The sequence below is a fragment of the Pocillopora verrucosa genome, chromosome 6, assembly GCF_036669915.1.
Source record: "Pocillopora verrucosa isolate sample1 chromosome 6, ASM3666991v2, whole genome shotgun sequence".
NCBI lineage: Eukaryota > Metazoa > Cnidaria > Anthozoa > Scleractinia > Pocilloporidae > Pocillopora > Pocillopora verrucosa.
This window is the reverse complement of record NC_089317.1, coordinates 20,883,289-20,889,585: the sequence shown is the minus strand read 5'-3', so window position 1 is coordinate 20,889,585 and position 6,297 is coordinate 20,883,289. Positions and strand designations below refer to the sequence as shown.

At 38.4% G+C, this 6,297-nt stretch overlaps 1 pseudogene; it reads left to right on the top strand.

The window, feature by feature from the left end:
- The first annotated feature begins 1,760 nt into the window (after window positions 1-1,760).
- On the top strand, window positions 1,761-5,524 carry LOC131792968 (uncharacterized; annotated as a pseudogene).
- Window positions 5,525-6,297: the final 773 nt, after the last annotated feature.

The following is a 6,297-nucleotide window of genomic DNA, read 5'->3' as shown; positions in this document are numbered from 1 at the left end:
TTGTGCTATGGAAAGCCTGTAACTTTTTAAAATTCAATTTTAGTTTTAAATCCAATAACATTAATAGGAAAGTGGACTGAGTAAATGGTACCTTTTTTTTGGTTTCATGAGGTAATGGATGCAATTGATTTGCTGTGTAAGTATTTAGGAAAAGTTACATTAATTTTTTATCGATCTCTTTGATCCAATTTTCTCTCACGCGGTGTTATTTCCATCACGTGAGGCTAAATGCCACTTTTTGCTTTGTACTTGTTTATTGTAACCAACTTAAGGATTTCATTTCCGGAGTGTACCGACCACATAATCAATGGATCATAGGGTAGACGGATGGTGCGTGGGATTTTTTTGATGCAAGTCATTCGGCAAGACCGTCAAGTGTCTTTAATTCAAGCAGATCGATTCCTGTAAAGAATAACAGATGAACAGAAACGGAGGAAAAGAGAACTGAAAAGGAAGCGAGAAACTGGTGGTCTGCGGTTTTTCAAATCGAAAATATCTTGGCATGACTCAAGTAAGATCGCAATTTGTAACAATGCTGACTAACTCTTGTTCTGACTTACTCTGTAAGACCCATCTTAAGTCGTTTTCAATTGATTGTGTTAATCCCTCGACTGTTTAACAAACAGTTTTTTAAGGCTTCTATTACGAAATTCATTTAAAATAAAATCCGCTTCCCCATTTGAGCCCAGTGCCCACAAATGAAATAGACTTCGCAGGCTTTCAGGAGGCGTGTTGACACCTTAAGACCCACCTTTGACTTATGAATACTAATTTTTCATAACTTTCTAACTTCGAGAACGGCTCGTGGTCGCTCGACAGTCTTACTCGATCGTCCTTTCTGGACAGAACCAGTAACAGTATTTGTTAAATCTGTTAAAGCAGATGCTTCATGAAAATAGCTATCTTTATTTATTAATAAATGAAAGCTTGGGGAATCCCGTGACCGAGCCGTCATATGAAGGAAAAATACTTTTATGCATAAATTTATTAAGATCCAGCTTGCCAGTGTCGTTTCACAACATTTTTGTGATGAAAATTGACTTTTGTACGTTATAAGGTCCACACTGTGTTGCACTTGCGTATCATTGTACATATTGACGTTTCATTCAGCTAAAAACTTTAAAAATTTAAGCTTTTGCAAATCATTTGTTAGAGCAGGAAGTCGCACTGCGAGACAATGTATTCTTATGTTTATTCATCGTAAACGGAGGTCCCTTTCACTTTCAACCGATGCGTTTTTTTATATTCAGAATAAGAATAAAAAGAATTATCAAGGATACAAACATTTAGAAGTGAACGGAGATACAAAAGGTCCATATTTGATCTAGACCCGTCATTATTTATCGCCTGTAAAAGGGGAGAGGGGGGGGGGGTTCGGAGGACTATGGGGTGGAATATGGACAGTGTGTGTGCGTGTGTGTAGGGGGGACGGAGGTGGGAATCACACGTCACCAACAGAGTATAAAGGGTGACTATAGAAACTTGACTGCCAATCAACTGGAGGAGGAGTTGGGGTCAGAACAATAGTACAGGGCATCATGAAGGGTCAGGTAAATTTTATTATGACACAAAAAAAACTCTCTTCAAAGAGTCTGGATGTTGTAACAACAGCTGTTGATTGAAAGCTACTTTTCCAATCTGCATAGAGTCTGGATGTTGTGAAAACCTAACTGAAAAGGGAACGGGAATTGGAATAACAGGGGAGGGAGTCTGGAACTTAAGGTACAGCGGTAATCCGCATAACGATTCATAATGGCGGATGTAAACAATTTTCGACTGCATCTTGAAGATATGCCAGCGCTTACCGTGAAGCTATGAGCCAAGTCAGAAGCTTTTTTCCTTTAAGAAACCCTCTAATACGTTATGTATTGCGCATTTTAATATCTAAAAAAGATTGATTTCACGCGGAAACAACGTGCAGTGAAACGTTTGGAAAGAAACTTTATTATTGAAGAAATGACTTACAGAGCTTGTGATTTAGAGGTGAGTAATTGCACTTTCTGGTCACTTCTAGAATCAAAATTTTTCTTGTTGAGCTCGCCACGCCAAAAGCATGATTTTTTTTGTCGTTTTTAATCCAGCAGGTTTCTTCTTCTGCAGACCCAGTCTCTCGTCTTTTTTACCGATTTGTTCCGCTTTATTTTTATTTATTATTTTCCATTTTTTTTGACAGCAACTACAACTGACTGCATTTAACAGCATGCTACGATGCTTTACATAGGAGATGTTTGGCCATTTTCAATTATTCTTGTGGTGCTGTTAGTGTTTGCATTATCCAACAAAGTTTCTGAAGCCAGAGAGTATATAAATGGAAGGTAAATTCTGCAAAAGGCCGAGTGGCCCATCTACCATGTCTACTCGAGACTTATTGGGTTTTTGTAACATAAAGCCACTCCCCCTCCCCCACATTTTGTCTACCCTGCTGGCAAGCGCTATTGTGTGGTGTAGCAGCTGGAGAACATATTGAAATTGGAATCTACGGTTGAGAGAAGCAGGTTTAGGCACCCTAACCTGTCCATTTTCTTTCTTTAGCTGATTGTTTTATTGTATTAAAAACTTTTGCAACCCCACCATGAAAGAAAACAGAACAGCTTTATGGGCCTGTTAAATTACTGGAACCTTCAAGAAATGGATCCCTGGTCTTGAACACGGACATTTTGGCTTGGAGTCAGCTTACCATGAGGCCATCTTGTCTCCCAACAGGAAGATTAAAAGTACCATTAAAATGAAAAAAGAAAGAATGGAGTAACATCATGGAATCTCCTTACAGAGATCTTTTCAAAAACACTGAAATATTCCCACCCTTATCACTGCATCTCCTCAACTGAAACTATTTTTCAGTCTTGTTTTGTTTGTTTTATGTTAAGAAACTCATCATGAGGCTCCTCATTGCAGGCAATGTAAGGCCTGGTCACCCTGGTCAATACCATTTTTTGCAGGGAACAGATGTCCATAGGGTCTTCTGGGTATCAGTTGGGGACAAGAAATTCATCAGTTACTTCCTGAGGATCCCCCAGAGACTCATGGTCACACGAGTTACTATCATCTGCACAAGCTCCCTACTTTATTTCACTGTTTGATTAGGACAGAAATATCTCCTTTTATTCTGCATACAAAGTGACTGCACAGCAAGCACCCTTAATTGGAAAATACAGCAGAAGAGATGTAAAAAGAAGAAACTGGAGGAATCCTCCAGGCAATGCTCTTGTGATATTTGCAAGTCTTTGTTTTTTTCACCCAGGGCTGGTTTGCACCTGTGGCGGAACTGTACTTGGAGTCATAGTTGGAGTCATGAGAGTGCTTCCGACCAAGTGAAAATCAAAAATTGAAGTTACAAGCGTGAAGGAATCCAAGCCTGCAGGAAAAATCAGAACAGGTCTATTTTCTTCCAACTCCACTTTCTCTGTGACGTATATTATCCAATGAAAACTAAGTTATCGGGGTTGCAGCCAGAAGCAGAAGAACTAACTCATCACAAAACTTGTTTGCTGTTCACCAACAATCCAGTGTCCTCAGAGCACAGACAATGGAGCTGAAAATTTTTCTTTATTTATCTATTCTCTTTTTTTTGGTTAATTCTCCAGAAACAAGTAACAAAACACTTAGAATACCTCTCTATTCCAGGTGTTCCTGGTTTGAACAATGCCTGAAAAAAGAGTGATACATCAAGAGCCTCTCAGTAGGGGGCACATGAATCCTGTTGCCATAAATACATTCAATATAAATTTCATGAAAGCTACATTCACTCTCACTAATACAATCCCACAATATGTTGCATCTAACAGCGGACCTCGGCAGATTTTTGAGACGAAAATCCACTGCTACGCAGCAGATGTGTGTGGAAGTCAAGCCTGCCGTGGGACTTTTTTCTTACTAACTGCACCCACGGAATTTAGCCCTGGAAATTATCTTGAAGAAAATGGAGAATTGTTTCATTCAAAAGTGATCCTAAGTGGCATAAATCTTGCTATACCCTGAGCTATTTGGACAGCAGGTTGTTGTGTATAGAAGGAGTCCAACAGTGCAAGAGTCCAAAGAGCACAATCTTTTGTAGTCATGAGTAACAATATAAAGGATTGAAAATGGCTCAACCAGACTGAAATGAATGTGTTGGAGTTGGAGGAACACCTTACTTTGTCAGGCTTGCCCTTGGTGAATTTATTCCCCAGGAATAAACTCTGCAGACCCCCTGAGAACAATATAAAACTGTGATAGAGTGAATTTGACTCAGTGCTGTAAAACCAAAACCAATGAAATCGTAGCTGCCAATCAGAATGAAGGCAGATATCACAATGAACTAATGAGAGCTCATAGTTAAAAAACTAGCAAACTGCCTGGGGCATTTGGGTTTGGTTCTGCATATCTGCTTTAACAACATGCTTGAGATTTTATCAATCATCTCAACAGGATAATGCTTTTTTCTTCAAATATTTTTTATATGCAAAAGTGGAACTGGATAATTTTCTCTTTTTTGTTCCCAAACATGAATTCATTTCTCACTTGCTGTCATCATCCACTCAGGTTCATCATCCAGCCAGGACCTAACAGGCCTATGAAAAATAGCCTTGTAATGAGGGTCAATCAATTGTATGAAACAAACTATCAAAAATTAGTCTATAACAGGCAATTTTCTCATCCCATAAGGGCATGGTATGGTTCCTCAGGGCACCAAAGGGAGTCTGCTGGAACTGCTAATAAGGATATTTCTTCAGGGATTTAACATTCCAAGAAGCAATAGGAACCTTCAAAACTAGACTCCAGGGGCATTATAACATTTTATAAAGGAAGTAACTATTTTTGAAACAACTCATTAACCTCAGTATGCAAGTAAACAGTAATGCATGGCTTGCAAATAGTAGCTACCCTGATTATGGAGGGTGGCTTTTTTCCAGCTCCTTTTCTGTTCAAAGAGTTTGTCAAGAAATGGAAGAAAGGTCAGTGGGACTATTTTGGGTCACAAGTAAGCAGCAGGGTTGCTGAGCTAAATTCAAAATAGGGGCATCAAATTTTCAGCATATGTCAAGATCATTTTCAAAGGGTTAGGTTACTCATAATAATAATTCATTAAAGTTAATTTTCTCGCTATTGGGTCTTAATTCTCAGATTTCATGGTTGCTGTGAATAGAAAACAGGGAAAAGTTATTTTTCTGCTAATCTTGGCTACCCAAGGAGGAAGAGAGTGAAGTTCATCTGTGCAATCCTTGTAAATCTTCAACATCCCTAAGCACTCTCCCTTTGCTTAAGTTCTTGTTGCCCTTTTGCTGATTTTCCATTCTAATCTTGCAGAGGGGAGGAATAGGCCTAAGGATCAGCAGTATTTTTGCCCAGATTTTGGATTCAGATCAAAATTTTAGTGCATTTGCATATTCTGCAATTGCAGCAATTTGTGGTTTTCATTAATTTGATGGGCCCAGATTTTGGATCTTGAAGTGATAAAGTTTGGATCATGGATCTCAGTGATTGTCAGAAATGTTTTGTTTGGTTTGTTCTGTGTGGGTGTGTGTGTTGAGTTACCTGAAGTTGCTCAAAGTTGCCTAAAAATAAGTCACCTTATTCTACCCAAGTTGCCTCAACTCACCTAAAGTTGTCTATAATGTTTTTGTGCATCTGCTTAGTATGTAAAAGATCACAGGTGATATCAAAATATGATAAGAACAAAAAAGTGGCACATGATGCGGAGCTGACTATGTCATTGACGTTCTTACCTCATTTTGATATCCTTTGTGATCTACTACTTTGTGCATCCACAGCAATTTGGAATTTATTTCTTTCATTCAATGAAGGACCAAAAAATTGTTAATGATGACATCATCTATGCATCTGTCTCCCACTAAATCTTAAGACAGAAGCAGTCAAACTGTTAAATCTGCTTGCTTGAATGTTAATATATTTTCATGAACACTCCTCTATGGTCAACAAGAGTGCCTTGGGGCTCAAAATATCTTGCATGACATAGAACTAGGAATTAATGTTTCCTTGACCAATTTCCTTTAATTGTGTACAGGAAAGGGAGAAATCAAAATCACTTTACAGACATGTGCATGTATGTGTGCTTCCAAGATCAAACTACAAGCACCTGAAAGTTTAATAATGATAGTAATTAATTTTATAGTGTATAGTGCTAAAAGCTGTAAATATTTACATTGCATTCAGAATGACAAACTACTACCAAAAGCCTTGCCAAAAATTTTATATGTTTTGATCAACTTGTTTCTCAAAAGTAGCAAGGCTGGTGCAAGTTCTGATAGATTAAGGGACAACAAGTTCCATAAAGCAGTTTGCAGCTTGAGTGAAGGC